General features: G+C 36.3%; 1 protein-coding gene across 9 annotated transcripts in view; it reads left to right on the top strand.

Annotated features, from left to right (window-relative positions):
- Window positions 1-22,335, top strand: part of Ctnna2 (catenin alpha 2) — a 1,179,603-nt gene that overhangs the window by 65,130 nt on the left and 1,092,138 nt on the right. The window contains exon 1 of one of the 9 annotated variants that reach the window (XM_087201959.1): window positions 337-534. The exons of 7 other annotated variants lie outside the window; for them this stretch is intronic. The gene's annotated coding sequence lies outside the window, so the exon portion shown is untranslated. Of the gene's footprint in view, window positions 1-336; window positions 535-22,335 lie in introns of those variants that run through there. One more of the 9 variants, XM_087201968.1, reaches the window with a different exon arrangement.

Here is a 22,335-nt window from a genome sequence, read left to right as displayed (position 1 = left end):
CTCTGCTTCTCTGATGTGCAGCAAATCTTCAGATATTATCAAACTGTCAAGAATGTAGCATTCTTTTGATTATTTTCTGTCAAGAATGTCATCTCCTAAAACCCTGGCCTCCTTTCTTATTTATTATTGTGAGCTCTGTAACCCTTGTGGTCAGATGTGATATTTGGAATCTGGCTTGCTGTTTCCTGTTCTCAGACTCAGCCTCTGGCAAGGCTCCCTGCCCTTTTACTGCTTAACTATTTTATCCCCTACTTTCAGGGTGAGTGGTTTTCCTTTCTTACAAAGACTTTCTCATTTTTAGTTGTTTAGTTCTTTTCACTATTTTTCTTTCTTTTTTGTTGGTTATTTTTGTGTCTTATTGAAGTTCAAATTTTATTTGTGAATTGCTCAAATTTCTGTGTGTACATTACATCTGGCATCAGCTTTTTTTCCCTTTGGGAAATTGGAGTTAATTTAATGGAAACATCTAAAAGAAGCCCGAGGCTTAGTTATGAAGCCCCATTTCACAGATGAAGAAGCCGAGGCACTAAGAGGGTAAGTAGCATGCCCAGTCAGAGACAAGAACAAGCCCAGCTGCCTAGAGCTTGCACTGTAACACTGCTCATACCTACTTTCTTTGTTTTCACTCCTTTTTTGAATTCTCTCTTCCTTGCCCTCTTCCTGCTTCCCTACTTCTCTCCTTTTTTTTTTCCTCTTTCCTACTTCATCCTCTGGTTAAGCTTGATTGTATCAACTTGATTGGCTTGGGAGCCACTAGAGAGATTAGTAAAGCACCCTTCTGGTTGTGCCTAGGTGGATCATGGAGACCCTCAATAGTACACTAGACCCTAAATTTACTAGCTTAGTTCCTTCACAAGGGCTGGTTCTAACTCAGGTTGGTCAGTTGAAGGCTCAGGTTCCTCTACATAGCCTTTAAAGTCTCTCTCCTGTATACAGGCAGATCTCAGTGTCCTTAGAGAGACACTGGCCCAGGATTTCTCAATTAACCCCACACAGAAAAAAATATGTTGTAATATTCCTTCCAGAGCTCTATAAGGGTTAAATCTGTATCTGAGATTGCATGGAAGCACAAGTGGCTGGCATTTGGGTCTTAACTCAAGAGTTTTCATAAGTTAAAACTAAAATTCTGATTATAACCCAAGTTATTCATATGTTAAGCTGGTCATAACTTGAAGGACCACTGTGTATGTGGTTCCTGGACCCCTCCATTCTGCTTCCCAGTTGCCATGAATTAATCATGTCATACCATTCCACTATGATGTTTCTTGCTTGGAGCCAGCTGAGCTGGCACCAGTGTACACTTTCCTGGTCACTGAAAGACAGATCCATTAAAAAAAAATTGGCCGTTACTTGGTCCTCTGACTATTTTAGGAGTTCCTGTGCTAAGTATTGCTTTTGAAGTCATGGATGAAAAGCCCCTCAAAGTACAGTTGCTGGGAAAGTCCTTAGTCCAGCCTAAGAATCATCAATGACTTTTGCTAAGGCCAGCTCTATAGCGGGCTTTGGGTTCCTCTGTCAGTCTAGAGCCCACTATTGTCTTTCTCTTCTTCTGCTCCATGACAATGCCATTTTGGAGCCCATTATTCAAGAAATAAATTTAATAAACAGAAAATGGTACATTTATAATCTGGCCAACCTCAGGTGTGTTTGTTTCCTTTTTTAGATTCTAGCTTCATGATTGATGCATGCCCTTCAGAGAAAAAACAAAAGTAGAGTTTTCAAAGAACATTGTAACAAGCTTAGAGATTTCCCAGAGGATTTTTTTATCAGAAGTAATTTTTGGATATTATTTCAGGTCATTCTACAGCTGGCATATTCTCAGCACAACAATCCTGTGTATGGAGGAGGAAGGAAGTGTGTAATGTTATTTTTTCATAAATCATGTAGGGTCTCTTTCTTCATAGACAAGTAAAAAAGGTTTTGAAGTTCTTTCATTGTTGAATAAACTTTTGAGACTCTTTGCTAACTATTAAGACTGTATCACATTGAAAAGAAAGTACTTCACTTGAATGAGCCTTCAGTGTCTTGTTTATCATCTTTTATAGTTTTACTTCATACTGCTAAATTATTGTGAGAGCATATCATTAGCTTTGCATTTGGATTCCTGGTTAATTTATATTTGTGTTTGTTTTCACATTTATATATTTATTAGTATCATAAAAAATCTTGAGTTCCTGTCATTCTTAAATATCTTACAACTAGGTGAAATATTTGAAGTAATAACCTATTCTGAAAATTGAATATAGCATAACGTCTTACAGTGTATAGTTTTATACATTAAATAATTATACAGAAAATTTACTAAGAAATATATCTTATTCAACCCTGAGAGGAAATATAATAGAAAGAATCACATGTTCAAGAGATACTAGAGGTTCCTGTACTTTTAGAAGTTTTGAATTGTAAAAGACTTCAAGGTTCATGAAGACTTGAAGTGTTAGAATTAAGATTAATTCAGAAAATATTGAAAGACAAGAGGTCTACGGTAAGTACCACATAGAAGATACAGAGAATAACATGTACAACTAGGTGACTATAGCACATTTTGTTACTGGGAAGTCAGGTTCAGCATGGGTGCATGTTACTGAGCATCATGGAGAGATCCCAGCTCTTGGAACCTCCCTGGGCAAGTTTTCTGGGAGGTCCACAAACAGGGCTCAGAGATGAAGGATTAAAAAGATCAAAGCATTTTATTAAGCAACTAACAGGGCAGTCTTAGGACTTGGTAGTATACTTGTGAGAGTTCCAAGTAGGCAGGCCCTATAGGAGGTGTCTGCCCCAAGGTCTAGGGTAGTATTTCTTTTGATATCTTTGTATGGTCTGGGTGTCTGTGACTGGCAGGGCTCTTTCTACTCAGCTATGGGTTTTCACCTTCAAGTCTGGAAGGAGAGTTTTTGAAGTTATATGGTCCTAGTCAGAACCAGCATGGTGCCCAGTGCCCATTAGGAGGGTCAAAACCATGATGTACATGCATATAAACAAAGCCTAATAGGGTAGACAGGGTCACCACAATTTAACTTGAGTCTTGTGCCCCAAGGTATGGGGTTAAAAGATGTAAGATTGGGTAAGGGGAATTCCCAGGGGTTATGAAGTGCTCTCCTCAGGAAGCCTGGGAAACTTTGCCTTGAGAAATCTAGACCATGGCCTATCTTATACGATTCCCTCTTAGGGCTCTGCTGTGAGTTTCCAAGCTCCAGATCATTTCCAACTAACTACCTGCTCTGTCAGTCTTAGCCTCTGATGATTTGGATACATTAATGAAGGAATAATAAATCAAGAGCAGTAGCAGTACTTGGCTTATAGGGCACTTGGGAAACTGCGTGGGCAATGAGTGAAAGGACTTAGCCAAGTGCCTAGCACATGGTAATTGCTTGATGAATTTGAGTGATTGGTATAACTAATGAGTGATGATTTGAAGTGTTCCTAGTTCTATGATATCAGCTACATACTTTTGAGTGTTGGTATAGGAGGGATATCCTCTCCCTAAAGTTAAGCAGTCTGAGGAGAATATATGCCTGAACAGAAGGGCATTCATACATTTCTTCCCAAGTGAGCCAAAGTCATGCCTCCAACAAGCCAATGCTGTTGAGGAAATGAGGAAATGAAATATATGCTAAATAACATTCATGTTAAGGAGAAAATTATGTTTGACTTTGTTTTCCTGTGGCATTTTCCAAATCTTGGTTCCCCTTCCCTGGGACACGGATTTATTCCCAAGAGAATCAGGAAGGAGTGGAAACTAAGCAATGACTAGTGAAAGCTTCAGTCAAATTGACAAAATTCATGCTCTCTCTAAATTAGAGTTGTCTTCTGTTTCTTTTTAGGAATTTGATGACCAATCTTGGCAAGCACAAAAATGTTCAATCTTCAAATTCAATTAGCCAAGCTTAGAACTCTCTCTTCTAAGTATCTTTTTGATCAAAATAAACAATTTTACTGTAGACACATTTGCTTTCTGTAGTTGTTTCTAGGATGTCTCCAGGGTTAACACTTTCCATGGCTTTTTCATGACTATTATCTGTTACCAGCATATGTGTTCCGGTGTTTTTTTAAGCCTGACCTCAGGGGAATAAAAAGGCTTTTTTAAATCTTGTTGAAAACAGGTTTCATTTGCTACGCTTGCTTGAATGTTCCTTTGAAAGGGCATGTGAACCTTTTCCCCAGAGACACCACTGAATCACACATATCTAAGCATGCTATGTTGTTCTGTATTTTGCCAACATGTATATATGAAAAGACTTTTAAAAACTTCCTATGTTCTTTGTACTACTTTTTAGAGAATGCAAAGATTGCTATATTTTTAAACACTTCTTCAGCTACTGTCCTCATTTCTTAAAATATGAAAACCTATTGGCATTTAGCTTGTACAAGGCTCCAGATAGTCAGGAACCATTTGATATTTTCTAACTGATAGGGAAATACTTATTATAAAATATTGATTTGGAAACTTTGCTCAGCAAAGGAATGAATGAGTGGTGAAATATTCTTTCATATCGTTTTTGCAATTTGGCATACATTTTACACATATTTTAAAATTTATGCATTTGTCTTTTTCAGTGCATTAGATTTCCTTTTTTAGGACAAGACCTTTCCATGGCTGAGAGACTTATTTATCAGAAATATATGACCCTTTCATTTTTTTCTTGATAGAGGATAACTGGAGTAATAGTAAATGTTATTATCTTGCAACATTAGTAGTTCACTTTCAAAGTACTTATCTAATAAAAAACTAATTTTATTTGAGAAAAAAAAGAAAATGAGCTATTACCTAACTCTTTTAATGCACAAAGATAACTTACCTTAATTTCTGTTCCTGTCATATAAAAGAAACCCCTTCTGACTAATCAATTTCACCATTTTGTTTTACTCTAAGCACAAAGACTTGATGGCAGTAAGGTGTTGTTTTCTATCTTCCTGCCTTTCAGTTATCCAACACCGCATTTATATTTCTTTAGGAAACATAGGGAGTATCTTTATGCTGGTACATAAATTCATTCAGCGTATGAAATTAAATATAAATAAGCAAGTCTTTTATTATTTATAAGAAGCAAGTTATTATACAATTCTGCCACCAGTAAATGTGATGTTTTAAATTTTTCCTGTGAAATTCTAATCTATTTTAGTTTTCATTTGACCACTTAAGCTAGTATTCTGGCTTTTACCAAAACAGTATTTAGAAAAAATTTAGACCAAATGAGACAACTTATGTGAAAGTTGATTTTCAAAAGGTATTTATAAATGTTACCTTGTGGCTATTTTAACCATGTGTTTGAAGAACATATTGAAACACATTCTATGAGGGAATTTTTCTGATGTTACTGCATTATCCTTCCTAATGACATGGCTGGCCATAGAATTAGATATATTCATAAAAAAAGGATACACCCCGTAGTGGACAGAAGAACAGTGTGTCTTAAGATTCAGCTTCAATGATTTAAACTTAACATCGCTGTTTTGGTTTATATATAGAAATATTCCAGCTACATATGTTTTACGTTGAGTCCCTTCAAAGGAAAATCATAAATAGAATTCTGCTGCTGACTGTCAATGGATCACATTTCCATTGTACTTTTAGCTTTGCAGATTTTTCTGAGCCTGGAAGACCAAAAGTTCTAAGGGAATATTGGTTTCCTATTTCATCTTATATTGGGGGGAGGCGGAATGTTAGTGTTACTTTATAAAAACTAATATGCTTTTGATATATGAGAATACTTCTTCCCGTGTGTTCTTATAGAATGTGTCTTATTTTATTGGTTGTTTCTCTTGAATTTGACTGATTTTTGCCTTTTTATATTTTTCCCTCAGTAATGCTTATTAAAAATGGCTTAATGGGCTGGGGATTTAGCTCAGTGGTTCTGCCTCCTGCCCTGTAAGCACAAGGACCAGACAGAGTTCGATCCCCAAGTACCCCCCCCAAAAAATGATGGCATAAGTATTTTTCCTTGGTATTAGTAGGTTAAATCACTTGTCTCCCTCACTCAGTCTTGCTCTCATTCTTTTGAACAGATGAATTTGTTTTTGCAGTAGTGCCAGATGAACAGCTGATTATGTGGGAAAGTTTCTCTTTTTTTTCCTTTTAGTGAGAATATTTTGAGATTGGAAAGTTTTAAAAATTTTTTGTTTAATTTGGTTTGATCTTTTCTAAGTTTAACATCATAACATCCCCCGCCTCTCTGTCTCTCTCTCTCTCTCTCTCTCTCACACACACACACACACACACACACACACACACACACACACACATTCTTGCCCTTATGAGTTAGAAACCTACCTTGTGCTATATAATGCTATATTAATTTTGTATGCATCTAGTAGAAAAAATTTCCTTTCTCATGTAAAAAAACCACAATACTTTCTGCATTACCCAGTGCTCTGCTGGCACATAGGAGGTGATATGTGAGTCTTGTATGACATACAGACAATCTGCTTCTGTATCCAAGTAATTTTCCTACCTGGATCAAGTCCTCTCTGAACCTCCTTTCTGATTTTCAAGAAAGGAGAAGCCTCAAAGATCATTTTCTAAAGAGTCTCTCAAATTCAGGTATATGTTGAACCTAGCAAGTATTTGTTTAATACTTACGAACATCCTTAGAATTATGTGAGTTATGAAGAAGCCAACTGTGCATAGTTTTCTGTCTTTAAAGGAGATTATTGTCCATCTGGGCAAAAGAAGTAAATGTAGGAATAGTTTGAAAAGATGACATTATATTTCCTCACTTTCAGTAAAATCCTTCCTGCGTCATTCAGATTCCAGCTTCATCTCAGTCTGTCAAAACTCAAATTCATTTTCTACCCCCTGATAGCTGGATGTCATGGTTGAATGTCTATAATAAACACTCACCAGCACTGCAATTCCATCATCATCTTTTCAGTATAATTCATCTGGTTGTTCCTCAATCCTATGACATTGCTGCTTTTCCCTTGACCTTCCCTGAGCTTGGGATACATGGCTACAGTTGTAGAGCATTAGGGACACAATAGGATACTGCCCAGACCATAAGGAAACAGTCTTCAGTTAATATGTAGCTCTCAAAGTTATATTTTTTCACTTTCCAATTTCTTAAGTAAGATATCTTCCTCTTACCACAGCCTCCTTTTTTCCCCCACCTTTTATAGTATATCTTCATTCTCACTGTCCTGGCTTTTCTCTTTTAAGATACACTTCTAGGTCATTAACTTCTCCCACATTATCACTCTTCTCTTGCTTTTTTGTCTTTTTTCTTTCCCTTTCTCTTGCAGTGTGGCTCAGCTGCTGATTCAGCATCTTTTCAGAGTCTCTTACTCCCTTACCTTTGTGCCTAACTTTTACAGCATAATTTGAACTCTTGTAAGCACTTGTCCCTTTTTGTCTTCTCTGTGTATGTAATGAGCCCTTCTGAAGAATTATTATGCTGTGATAGAGTTTGGTACCACTCCAGGTCCAGTAGCTTCAACTGCCACTGAGCCCCAATGCTGCCCTTCTTTCTTTTGTTATTCTTTATTTTTCCATGCCTGGTCATTTTCTGTAACTGTTTTCCCCAAGACCCCTCCTGATAACCCCTGCTTCCACTTGATAACTTGCTGAGAGGGGAAGTATACCATAGAGGTTAAGTGCAAAGACTCACCATCTAGGCTAAGTTCAGGCCCTTGCTTTCTAAGTTATCTTGTCATACAATGTAAGTATCTTCATCTTTTTGTCCCTATTTCCTTATCTTTAAAAGGAAAATAACAGTGGCATCGACCTGAGTCATTGTGAAGATCAGATGAGTTAACATTGATTAAAAGGATTTAGGATGGTTTGTGGTACATGGAAGGACCTGTGCAAATGTTAGCTATTCTTGCCCGTTACTGATAATATTGTGGCTGTTAAGCTTCATGTCCCCTTTGTTTCAGTCTTTCATATCTATAATTTTGTCCAAAATCTACCTGTTCTCATTGCATTTCCTTCATTTTCACAAGTGTTGCATTACAAGAACTTCTCTCTTCTTGTCTCTACCGTAGTTTCATGTTTTTCTCTCTCTTTCACATCATTATTACTTGATTCAAAACCCATACACCAAGGTTATAAGCATTCTAAAGTTTCTTCCCTTCTAAAAACACAATCATCTTTGTCATTATTATTATTAGTAGTAGTAGTAGTAGTAGTACCGGAGATCGAACTCGGGTCCTTGCACTTGCTCAGCAGGCAGCAAAACCACTGAGCTAAATCCCCGGCCCCATCTTTATCATAATTGTTGTCTCCATCTTTATTTGAAACATGAAACAATGAAAGTAAATTTTTTGATAACTTCCCCATCTACTTTCCCAGGTCATGTCTTCTCTTTTCTCAAGGATTTTTAAAAAGGTTAGTTATCTGTCTCAATGTGGTACATTTCTGACTTCAGCTGCAATTGCAGATGCTGATCAAGGAAAGTAGTGATTAGCCAACTGCCACACTCAAAGATCTGAATTCCTTTCTTGGTTCACTCTGACCCTCCTGTGCATTTTACATCATAGTCAATTTTGGCCATCCATCATGACCAAGGCTCTTGTGGTTAACCATCCCACTTCCATCTGTTTTATCCCAGGACTGGCCTCCCTCTTTGTCTTCTTCTGTAGGTTTTCTTCCTATTTCTAAATATGTGCTTTCCCGCAGGTCCCATTTTTCACCTTGATCCTTGCTCTACTGATGTTTTCTGGGCAATTTAGTCTATTATGATTTATCTGCTATATTTACTGAATGTGCAAGTGACTCACAAATCTCTATTTTGAGCCAAAAACTCTCTCTTGAGCTTTTAGACCTCTTTGCAACTATTCCCTAGATGTGTACACTCATAAGTGTCCCAAATGCAGTGCATCTAAAATTAAACTCATTATGTTCCCAATTGTCATATTGCTCTGGTATTTCTATCTTATGTGTCTGCATCACCAACCTGAAGGGCCACAGCCAGGAAGGACGTTGTCCTCTTTGGGCTCTTGCTCTCCATTGTATTCAGTGTATAGTTCTGTTAACATCAGAATGCATAAAAATGTATCTCATATCTCTCTCTTCCTCTTTGTCTTAAATTGCACTCACTGTCTTACATAATATATTCATATTCCCTTATCCAAGCTGTCTCAAGAATCCCTGAGTAGATTTTATCCTCAGTGTTACCTGCTATGCAGTCTATTGTATGTGTAAACAGCCTTTGACTTAGGATGGTTTGATTTTATACTTTTTTTTAACTTTATGATGATATGAAATTGATACCCATTCTGTAGAAACTGTACTTCTAACTTTGAATTTTTATCTTTTCCTAGCCTAGTGATATGTGGTACGATACATACTCTCTTTTGATACTTGGCTGTGCCTGTGAGCCATAGCTCCCAGTTAGCCCTTTGACTGCAAAAGGAACCAGTAATTCTCTGTGCTGCACTGTGTTGCAAAGCTATGGTGTTTTGTAGGCTAAATGTATTAAATGCATTTTCAGATTATGTTATCTGCATTATATCATGGGTTTATCAGGATGAAACCCATTGTAAGTTAAAGAGCATCTCTGCAGTTGCCAATCATCCTACTAGGAAATTAACCTGGTTTTATATTGCTTTGCATAAACTTCTTGTATCACTCCAAGATTTCTCCATTGTATAATCCAACTCTTGTGATGTACAGTATTCTTTACTTTCCAGTCCCAGCCTCTTTTCTTAGCCTCAGCTCTTGTCAGAACCCCTTCATGATCAAATTCACAGTTTCCTTCCCCATATTACAGTCCTGTCTTTAGTGCCTACAGGCTCCTATACCTATTTCCTGGAAAGTTTTCATTTGTCCTTTCAAATGTTGCTTAGTTGCTCTCACTCTGAGGAAGCTTTTCACAAACATTCATGAATTGTAAACATTCATTTACTCTCCTTCAATTTTCATTCCATTTTGGATGTAATAGTTATCACTCTGGATAACTGGAACTACTGGAATTGATAAAAGGCTTTATACATTCTATATTCCCAACCCCCAGGATGCTGCTTGAAACTTATGCAAGTGCTTAGTAAATATTTGAAAGAATGTTGGAACTAAGTATTTGAAAAAGCTGGTGGAGATAGTTTGTCTCAATACAGCTCAGAGGAAATGTAAGAAAATGATGTTAAAAGAGGAAAGAAAATAGCTCCCCGAATTCCAAAATACATACAGTACAAATGAATGTGAAAGGAAGAAAACATGAAGAGATAGATCAATAGGCATAGGTACATGTTGGAAAGTGGCTCTAGAATAGGAAAGAAGGGTATCATTAAGCTGTATTGACTGGTGCACCAGAAAAATGATGAGACTTTGACAGCCACACAGATTCAAGGATAACACTGTGAGAAAAACTCCTGAGCCCCCAAGCTATCAAAGAGCATTTGGAGAAGAATAAGGGACCTCTCCTCACAGCTGCTTTGCACATTTCTGCTAAGTTATGATGCTAACAGCGAGAAATTTCCTTATTTTTTTCTAAACTTCATAATTGAAGAGCACTGAGTCCAAATAAAATTGCTATGTAGTCTCAGTTATTTAGAAACCATTAACCTATGCATAGACTGCTAGTGTTCCCCAGGTATTCATGAGGAAAAAAAGTCAAGCAATTTTCTGGAGAACTGTTCCCATTATTTCTATTAATTGAAGATATTTGAGAATATAAAACCAGGAAGGTGATGAGAACCTCTTTTCTCTATGTCTGTAAAATGTAGTGACCCAGCACAGAGGAGGCTTCCGAGCCACTGTTCCCCCACTCCCAGCATAGAGGAGGTGAGATGCACAGGTGCCATCAGCACACACACACACACACAGAGCCCCTCCCCCCCAGCCTGTTCAAAATGAGAAGACACATATAAACAATTCTCAAAACCAGACTTCCACATCACCTACAGCAATGCCAAAGGGAAATGAGATGGAACACTCTGATACTCAAACACCTGGACTCCCTCCCTGAATTGGCTACAAAAGAGGATCTGGAAAAAATGAAATCAGAAATAGTTTCTCAGATAACAGCAGAGATTGTGCCCATAGTGCAAGACATGATTAATAAATCTAGAGAGGAGCTGAGGAACATGATGGAATCCCAACATAGGAAACAAATGGAATCCATAAAACCGACACAAACAGATTTCCAGGAGGTTAAAAACTCCATTGAAAATCTACACAGCAGAATGGGCCAATGTGAGGACAGAATTTCAGATGTAGAAGATAAGATTGCAATTAGTGAACAGGAAAAGAAAAATAGCTTTAAAATTGTAAGGGACCATGAGAAATCAATCCAGCAGCTGCTAGAGGATGCAAAGAAGAATAACATAAGACTAATCAGAGACAATGAAGAAACAAGAGAGAGTGCAGATGACATAAAAAAAAAAAAACTGTTCACAGAAGTGATGGCAGAAAACTTCCAAGCGGGGGAAAAGAGCTTGACATACAGATAAGTGAGGCATACAGGACTCCAGCTAGCCTTGATCAAAAAAAATCTACACATACACTATAATTGTTAAGAATCCAGAAACCCAACAGAAGAACAAAATTCTACAAGCAGTTAGAGAAAAGAAACAAATCACATACAAAGGAAAGTCCATCAGAATTACAGATGATTTCTTAATGCAATCTCTCAAGGCAAGAAGAGCTTGGAGTGACTTATTCCAAGCCCTAAAGGAAAACAGCCTCCAAACCAGATTGATAGACCCTGCAAAACTAGTTTTCAAAATTGTTGGAGGAATAAGATACTTTTAAGACAAAGAGCACCTTATGAACTTCATGAATACAAAATCAGCACTTCAAAAAGTTTTAGACAATATCCTAGAAAAATACAATGAGGATCACAACCCCAGGAAGCCCCGCAGAATGAATCCATTAGGTGTGACAAGGAATTAAATGTAAAGGGGGAAAACCCAACAAAAAGAAAAAGTCATGACAGTGATAAGTCAATATGTATCATTTATAACCATCAATGTTAATGGTCTCAATTCACCAATCAAAAGAAATAGACTGGCAGAATGGGTCAAAAAGCAAGATCCAACAATATGCTGCACACAAGATACACACTTAATTCAAAAAGAAACTCATAAACTGAAAGTTAAAGGGCGGAAAACAATACCCCTCATGGGACAGGAACCTGAAAAAAGCAGGAGTAGCTATCCTCTTTGCAGATCAAGTGGATTTCAAACCAATACTGATTAAGAGAGACAAAGAAGGATATTACATCCTTGTAAAGGGAAGAATCCAAGAGGAAAAAATGATAATCATAAATATATATGCACCAAACACTAGTGTGCCCAACTAAATAAAACAAATACTAATGGACATGATAGATGATAATGATTTCAAAACAAGTTCATAATTTGTGACACTCTGGTAGGCTAAGGTGATAGCTGGGGAGGTTGCATGTGTATGAAGACAGGTAGTATGAAACTCTGTATTTTCTGCTCAGTCTTGTTGTGAATTAAAAAATTGCTCAAACTGTAAAGTTTCTTAATTAATTATAATTTTTTTGTTTTTTGTAATTAACTCGTATATCACAGGCTCTATTAACATAAAAATAGATGTTCTCTACAGCGATAGGCAAGGTGGAAATCCTCCAACTCATTTTATTTTATTTTTTTTAAATGTTATTTTATTGGTACATTTTAGGTATACAGTATAATGACATTCATCACTGGAAATTTGCACCTTCACATAATTCCTCTTGGTTCTTATTTTTCCCCCTTCCCCTGCTCTCCCTTCAACCCCTCCATTCCTCCCTATTAACAAAGACTTTGCTTCCATTTTTTAAATTTCTCATATTAATTCCATTCCCTTCTTTCCTTTCCCCTACCGGTCTCACTTCGCCTTCCCCTTTGCCCCTTTTCTTCTTATTTCACATTATCTATTATATCTTTTGGTCCTTATTTACACTTTCAGTTTCTCACACCAGAGAAACTATTCGGTATTTACACATATGTGTCCTATTTATTTCATTTAAGAGTATGGACTCAATATGCATCCATTTAGCTATAAATGTCTCTAGTTTCTCATTCTTTAGGTTGAGTAGTACTCCATTTTATAAAAAAAACCATCTTCTTTATCCAGTTTCCAGTTGATGGGCATTTGGGCTGTTTCCAAGTTTTAGCTATTACAAACTGTGCTGCTGTGAACATGGGCACACATATATCACTGTGGTATGATTCTTTTAATTCTTTGGGAAAGATACCCAGCACAGGAGTAGCTGGGTCAAATGGGACTTCCAGTCCTAGTTTTTTGCGGTATCTCCATACTGATTTCCACGGTAGTTGCAGCAGTCTACACTCCCAACAGCAGTGGAGCAGGGTTCCTCTTTCCCCACAGTTCTGCCAGCATTTGTTATTGGTTGATTTCATGACAGCAGCCATTCTTTCTGGGGCAAGGTGGAATCTCAGCGTTGTTTTCATCTGCATCTCTCGAATGACCAGTGATGTTGAAAATTTTTTCATGTGTTTATTTGGTATTTCTACTTCTTTGTTTGAAAAATATCTGTTCATTTCAGATGTCCATTTTTGGACTGGGTCTTTAAATTTGGGAGGTCTGATTTTTTAAAGTTCTTTATAAATTCTAGATAGTAAACCTTTGTCTGAGGAACAGCAGGTGAAAATTTTTCCGACATTGTGGGTTGTCTCTTCACACTGCTAATGGTTTCTCTTGCTGTGCAGAAGATTTTTAATAAGAAGAGATCCCACTTGTTGATTGTTTGTGCTAGTTCAAAGGCAACTGAGGTTTTGTTCATAAATTCTTTTCCTACACCGATGTTTTCAAGAGTTCTACCTAACCTCTGTTCCAGCCAGTTCAGTGTTTCTATTTTAATGTTTAATCCATTTCGATTTCAGTTTAGTGCATGGTGAGAGATATAGGTCTAGTTTTAATCTTTGGCAAGTTGAAACCCAATTTTCCCAGCACCATTTATTAAAGAAGCTATCTCCTCCAGTGAGGGTGTTTGGCTCCTTTGTTGAAAATGAGATGACCGAGTATGTCTGGAGGTGTTTCTGCATCTTCTAATCTATTCCACTGGTCCTCAGGTCTGTTTCCCAGTACCGTGCTGTTTTTGTCACAGTAGCTTTGTAGTATAGTTTCAAGTTGGGGGTTGTGATACCCCCTGCCATGTCTGTGTTTGCAAGAATTGCTTTTGCTATTCTGAGTCTCTTATTGTTCCAAAAGAATTTTTGGATTATTTTCTCAAGATCCAAGAAGTATGCTGCTGGGCTTCCAATTCGGATTGCAATGAATCTCTATAGCAGTTTTGGAAATATGGCAATTTTTACTATGTTGATCCTTCCTATCCAGGAGGAGGGGATGTCTTTCCGTTTTCTGATATCATCTTCAATCTCTCTTTTCAGAGGGCTGTAGTTTTCAGAGAAGAGTTCTTTGATTTCTTTCGTTAGGTGGATTCCTAGGTATTTCAGTTTTTTGGATGCTATGGTGAAAGGAATTGTTTGCCTTATTTCTGTCTCATTGAGTCTGTTGTTCATGGAGTGGAAAGCTATTGATTTTTCTGTATTGACCTTGTATCCAGCTACTTGACTGAATTTGGTTATTAAGTCTAGAAGACTTTTGGTGGAATTCTTGAGGTCTTCCATATAGAGTATCATGTCATCTGCAAATAATGACAATTTGACTTCTTCCTTTCCTATCTTTATTCCTTTTATTTCTTTCTTTTGCCTAATTGCAGTGGTTAGTGTTTCCAAAACTATATTGAACAGGAGTGGTGATAGTGGACATCCTTGTCTTGTTCCTGATTTAGTGTGAAGGATTTCAGTTTTTGACCATTTAGCATGATATTGGCTGTTGGTTTTTCATAGATGGCTTTTATCAGATTGAAGTAGACACCATGTATTCCAATTTTTTTAGGGTTTTTATCATAAATGCTTGTTGGATTTTGTCAATGGTTTTTCTGCATCTATTGAGATGATCATATGGTTTTTGTCCTTGGCTTTATTGATATAGTGTATTACATTTCTTGATTTGTGTATGTTGAACCATCCCTGCATCCCTGGGAAGAATTCCACTTGGTCAGGGTGTATGATCTTGATGATCTTCTGCATTCTATTTGCCAGTAACTTATTTAGGATTTTTGCATCTATGTTCATTAATGAGATTGGCCTATAGTTCTCTTTTTTGGTTGGGTCTTTCTCTGCTTTGGGGATCCAGGTGACTCTTGCTTCCAAGGATGAATTTGGGAGTATTGCTTCCCTTTCTATTTCATTGAAGAGTTTAAACAATAGTGGCAGTAGTTCCTCTATAAATGTCTTGTAGAATTTGGCAGTAAAGCCATCAGGACCTAGGCTTTTCTTAGTTGGTAAGTTTTAAATTTCCTTTTCAATTTCATTGATTGATATTGTGTTGTTTAGAACTTTTAGGTCTTCTTCATTCAAGTTTGAAGGACTTCATTCAAATTTGGCAATTCATACTTATCTAGGAATCTGTTCATTTTTTCTGTGTTTTCCATGTTATTGGCATATAGATTCTCGAAATAGGCATTGATTCCCCATTACCTGTGCGCCCTTCACCCCCTCCTCCCTTCCTTATTTACATAGACTTCATTTCCATTTTTTTCTTTTCTCATGGATTTTTCTTTCCCTTCTTTCCTTTCCCCTTCCCCTCCCACTACTCCTACCCTTTTGGGCCTTTTTTCCTATTTCAAATTATCAATTATTCATTGTAATTATTTTAACCCTTATTTACACTTTCAGTTTCTTACACTACAGAAACTATTCGATATTTACACGTGTGTCCTATTTATTTCACTTAAGAGTATGGCCTCAATGTGCATCCATTTAGCTATAAATGACTCTAATTTCTCGTTCTTTATGGCTGAGTAGTACTCCATTTTATTAAAAACACCCCACATCTTCTTTATCCAGTTTTCAGTTGATGGACACTTGGGCTGTTTCCAAGCCTTAGCTATTATATACTGTGCCGCTATAAACTGGGCTGGACATATATCACTGTGGTAAGACTCTTTTAATTCTTTGGGGAAGATCCCCAGCAGATGAATAGCTGGGTCAAATGGGACCTCTAGTCCTAGTTCTTTGAAATATCTCCATACTGATTTCCATAGTGGTTGCACCAGCCTACACTCCCACCAGCAATGGAGAAGGGTTCCTTTCTCTCCACATCCCCGCCAGCATTTGTTATTGGTTGATTTCTTGAAAGTAGCCATTCTTTGTGGGGTGAGGTGGAATCACACTGTTGTTTTCATCTGCATCTCTCAAATGACCAGTGATGTTGAACATTTTTTCATATATTTATTTGCTGCTTTTACTTCTTTGTCTGAGGAATGTCTGTTCATTTCAGATCCCCATTTTTGAATTGGGTCTTTGAATTTGGGGGATCTGGTTTTTTTCAGTTCTTTATATTTCTAGATAGTAGTCCTTTTCTTGAACTACAGCTGTTAAATTTTTTTCCCACATTGTAGGTTGTCTCTTAGCTCTGTTGGTGGTTTCTTTTGCAATGCAGAAGCTTTTTAATGAGATCAGATCCCAATTTTTGATTCTTTGTGCTAGTTCCTGTGCTACTGAGGTTTTGTTCATAAAATCTTTTCCTATGCCAATGTCTTCAAGATTTCTATGCTGTGTAAACTTTCAATGGAGTTTTTATTCTGGAAATCTGTTTACGTCTGTTTTGTGGGTTCCATTTGTTTCCTATTTTGGGATTTCATCATGTTCTTCAGCTCCTCTGTTTTTTTTGTCTGTGACCTCTCTAGATTTATTCATCTTGTCTTGCACTATGGGCACAATCTCTGCTGTTATCTGAAAAATTATTTCTGATTTCATTTTTTCCAGATCCTCTTTTTTTTGCTAGTTCAGATGGGTGAGTATCAGATTGTTCCATCTCCTTTCCCTTTGCAGTTGCTTTAGGTGATCTGGAAGTCTGTTTTTGAGACTTATTTACATGTCTTCTCATTTCAGTGGGTGGGGGTTGCTGCTGCCACCTGCATGGCTCACCTCCTCGGTTCTGGGACCTCACCCTCCAAGGTGCTGGGGGCAGTGGTATGGTGACTCAGAAGGCTCCTCCTCTTTGCTGGGGATAGTTCTGCTCCTCAGCACTGGGGGTTGTGGTATGGCAGCCTGGAAATGATATGTGTGTATTTTAGTCAGCTTGGATTGCTACAACAAAAATACCAGAAATTGAATAGCTTAAACAACAAAAAGTTGTTTCTCACAATTGTGTAAGGTAGAAAGTCCTAGACTAAAACATCAGCAAATCTGTTCTGTGGTGAGGACACTCATCCTGACACACCAATGACCATTTTCTCACATCTTCACATGGTGGAGAAGAAAGATTGTCCTGCTGTTGTTTCTTCTTGTGAGGGTCCTAATCACATCTATGATGACTCCACCCTCATGACCTGATTACCTCCAAATACCCTGCCTCTCAATGTCATCTCATTGACATAAAGGGTTTTGTTTTTGGTTTTTTTTGAGATAGGATCTTCTTAAATTGCTAAGCTTGAACTTCCAATCCTCCTGCCTCAGCTTCTAGAATGCTGGGATTACAGATGTGTACCTGGTAGACATTAATGTTTCTGAGGAGATACAAACATTCAGTCAGTATCAGTGTGGTATGTTTATGTGCTTACATCCACAGAACTTCTCAGTGTTAGAGAAAATGAAGAGAGAGAATATATTGATGATTTGAATTAATATATTCTTATTAGAAGAAATTTGTCAAGAGTCTTAAAATATCCTTTGCCTGGGATGTACCTTTTTGTTTATAGGAAAACTCTTTAAGGCTGGCTTCCCAGAGGCAAACCTTGAGTTTAAGACTTCATGTGTATTTAATTGAAAAATGGGTGTTAAAAATGTAACACTGGCAAAATGTATGCCTTTTTAGTTATGAGGCAGCATGACAGAACTCTTCTATGAGAATTCAACTGTCAGTCAATAACTACTGTGCACAATATAATTCCAATTGAAAATGCATACATGGATAGTTATAGTTATATGTAGAGAAAATTGTAAAATGTAAACACCAAGTAGGGTTTATCTAGGAATCCAAGACAAGTTTCTGTTGGAAGTAGTGTTAATGCAGTTCATCAGAATCCAAAATTGTCTGCAATAACATGATCATCTCATTAGCTGCCTATACAAAGCACTTTATAAAATCCAATAATTAAAAAAACCCTTGGCCAGGGATTTAGCTCAGTGGTTCCACTACCTGCCTTGCAAGCACAAGGTCCTGAATTCGATCTCCAGTACAAAAAAAAAAAACAAAAAAAAACGGACATTAGGTTTTCAGTAAAAACAAATAACTAAACATCTACGGCAAATAACAAATTATAAAGGCAGGATATTTTCTTTAAAATTGACACCCATTTTCATTTTATTTATTGCTGTACTTAAGAGTATTCCATGGTAGTGAGAAATAAAAAATAAGACTCACAAGAGTTAGAGGCAAAATATCAAAACTATTTTCATCATTAGATGGCAACAGTGTTCTATGACATTTAAAAAAATATAGACAAGCCACTGAATTAATAAGAGAAAAGAGAATGGTGGCTAGATATTAAACTAACCACATAAAAATAATAGCACTCATCTTTGAATCAAAGACCCAAAAATTTAAACTTAATTTATCAAAAATTTTATTAAGCCTTCATGAAAAAATTAGAAAACATTAGTAAAAGATATGAAGAGAGAGCTAAATTAATAAAAATATTTATGTATGTTATTGAATAAAAGAAAACTAAGATGGTAAAATTGTCAGTTCTACACAGATTAATCCATAATTATAATATTATTTCAATGTAAGTTCATATTGCTCATAGAATGTGGTAAGATGAATCTAAATTTCTTATAGAAGTCATAGTCTACCCCCCACCATGCCTAAAATTCTAAATTCTCAAGGACAGTCAACATTTGTTATCCCAGTAATGGAGCTTTATTTTAAAGCTATAGTAGATAGAACAGAGGAATATATATTAAGTCAGCAATAGTGAAAATAGATCAATAGAACAAAATAGCCAAGTAATGGACCTACCTATAAGTGAAGATGATATGTAGTAATGGAAAGAAATAATAGAAAAATGGCTAAGCCAATAATGCTGGGACTTTTAGCTGTCCTTTAGGAAAAAAATTCTATCCCTGCCTCACACCATTATATCCAAAATCAATGGCAGATATATTAGTGACTTAACTTTAAAAGTAAAACATTTTTAAGATAGTCATCAAAATTCAGAATTTGGAAAGAATTTCATACACGAGGTACACAAATTTAGACTTAAAGTGGAAATAATATGTTAAACTATTTTTTAAATTAATTTTATTGGTACATTTAATGTATACAATATAATGACATTCATCATTGCAAATTTGCACCTTTACATAATCCATCTTGGTTCTTATTTTTTCCCCTTCCCCTGCCCTCCCTTCAACCCTTCCACCCCTCCCTATCTACAAAGACTTTGTTTCCATTTTTTCTTTTTCTCATATTAATTCCATTCCTTTCTTTTCTCTTACCCCTCCCACTTCCCCTTCCCCCTTGCACCTTTTCTTCCTATTTCACATTATCTATTATATCTTTTAGTCCTTATTTATACTTTCAGTTCCTCACACTAGAGAAACTATTCAATATTTACACATGTGTCCTATTTATTTCACTTAAGAGTATCACATCAATGTGCATACATTTAGCTATAAATGTCTCTAGTTTCTTGTTCTTTATGGCTGAGTAATACTCTGTTTTATAAAAAAAAAAAAACCCACATTTTCTTTATCCAGTCTCCAGTCGATGGGCAACTGGATTGCTTCCAAGTTTTAGCTATCACGAATTCTGTTACTATGGACATGGGTGCATATATAAACTATTTTAAGATTTAAAATTTCCAAATGAGCCAGGGATTTAGTTCTGGTTCGGGCACCTGCCTCAAAAGCGCAAGGACCTGAGTTTGATCCCCAGTAACAAAAAAAAAATCTAAAATTTTCAAATGATAAAAATTATAAAAACACTAAGTGAACAGATAAGTTGAATTATGGGGCACTTGATTTATGAAGAGAATATAGGGGAGTAATTAACAATAAATGTCACCAGTTTGGTCCTGCCTAATAAATCATAAAAATGATACTCAAAAGTTTGGAATAGTTTCATGTAGATTAACTGTGTCCCCCCAAAAAGCTTAAGAATTTTTATGGAAATACAAAACTAAACAGAGACTAGCCAGGTATGGAAAGCACAGTATCTGTCATCCAGTCACTATCACATGAGCAAGGAAGCAGAAAAATATGAGTCCTAATGAGAATTAGGATCAATCAAAGGATTCAGAACTGACACAGATGTTAAAATTAGTAAATGTGAACATTAGATCAGTTTTTGTGACTATTTCAGATGCTCAAATAGTTAAGTAGAAATACAGAAGAAATTTGAAAGGCCCACACTGGCTTCTAAAGATGAAAAGGACAGTACCTGAGAGGAACAGTACAGTAGCTGGGATGAATGATAGATCAGATATGACAAGAAAATGATTGGGGATCTTAAAGCTATGGCAATACAAACTTTTCATAATGGAACAGAAAAATAAAACCCAAAACTGTGAAGAAAAAATTAAAGCTTCAGTGAACTGTGGAACAAAATACTTAAGTAACAGAAAAATACTTGAAAAAATAATATCCAAACATACTTTGAATTTGATGACAGTTATATAGACAGAAACCTAAGAAGTTAAACAAAGTCCTAAGAAATATGAAGAAAATTGTATCAGAAATGTAAAGAAAATCTTATCAATTTATTATAATAAAGCTGCCAAAAAATGATAAAATATTTTGAAATTATTTTAAAGGTAACCAGACGGAAGAGACATGCATTATGTAAAGTATAACAATGTGAAGAATACAGCATATATCTCAATTTAAACAATATAAAGAAAGACCATAGAACAGTATTTTTAAAGAACAAAAAAATTTTTTGTGGACTTCTCTACTTAATGAAAATGTGCTTTAAAAAAAAAGACAAAATAAAACCTTTTCTCAGAATACAAAAATGAAATAAATAAGCATCTAGCTGATTACTGAAGACTAGTCACATATATATTTCAGGATGAACAAAAATGATATTAGATGGGAGGGGAAGGGGAAAGGAAAGGAGTGAAAAGAAAAAGTATGAGAAAAAAGGAAATGAAATCTATGTAAATAGGGAAAGGTGGAGGGGGTGAAGGGCGCACAGGTAATGGGGAAAAAAATAAGAACCAAGATATATCATGTACAGGTACAAGCACCCAATGATAAATGTAAATGTATTGTTTACCTAAAATTTACCAATGAAAGAATTTAAGGAAAAAAACAAATTAAAAAATGATATCAGATGGAAATATACATTAACGTCAATAAATAATGACCAAGGAAAATAGAAGCTCAGGGTGCTGTGGATGGATGTTGCCTGAACCCCCAAGGTCCATATGTTAAGGTTGGTACCCAGGATGAGTGTACTTGGAGGTGCTGAGGATCTCTAAATGGTGGTGCCTAGTGGGAGATTATCGGGTCACTGGGAGCATGCTCCTGAAGGGCAATGTGAGATCCTTGTATTGATTTCTTCCTCTCTGCTCTTACACTATTTGCTCTTACATGTGTCCCTGTTATGGTGCCACCATCTTCTGCCTCCACCAGATGACAAAGCAAGGGAAACATACTATCCTGGATTTTGAGACTCAAATCTAAGCTAAGCCGGGGACTTAGTTCAGTGGCTCAGCCTCTTATCTTGTAAGTGCAAGGTCCCAAGTTCAATCCCTGGTACCAACCCCCCCTCCAAAAAAACCCTCAAAACTAAGCTAAATACAACTCCTTTTACATCACATGTAGTCTGTGTCACATGTTTCTTATAGTGGTAGAAAGCTGAGTATTAGAAAAGGTAAAAAAATGTAAGATGTCTGTTTACATCTCTTGAAAAATATCATTGCATATTTCAACAAAAATAACATTAGGTGGAGTTTATTAAATGCATAGAAGTGTAATGTATGTCAATAGCATAAAATCCATGCAAGTAGAAATGTTAATGTATTATTCCCTGAATGTGCACTGACATAAGTTAAAGAATTATACTATAAATCCTAAAGCAACCACTAAAATAATTGAAAAAAGTACTAATAAGTCAAAAAAACAAGTAGAATTGAAAAAAATAATCAACCTTGAAAAGGGCAGAAAAATAGTTTAGAAGAGAATAACACTAGATGAGTCACAGAAAAAATAAATACCAAGACAATAGACTAAATTTTGTTGTTAAGAGTTGGAAAGGTTTATTGAGAGATAGCTCCAGAGAGATAGGTGGGCTCCTGGAAGTGGGCTGCCCAATAGACCAAATTTTAATCATATTCACAATCACATTGAACAAAACTATCTTAAAATACCTCTGTAGACAACAGAGATTATAGGATTTTATATACAAGG

This window comes from Heterocephalus glaber, unplaced genomic scaffold, assembly GCF_053883595.1.
Source record: "Heterocephalus glaber isolate CG9 unplaced genomic scaffold, H.glaber_assembly_v1.0 deba00000470, whole genome shotgun sequence".
Lineage (NCBI taxonomy): Eukaryota > Metazoa > Chordata > Mammalia > Rodentia > Bathyergidae > Heterocephalus > Heterocephalus glaber.
The sequence above is the reverse complement of the archived record's forward strand: the minus strand, read 5'-3'. Positions and strand labels throughout refer to the sequence as shown.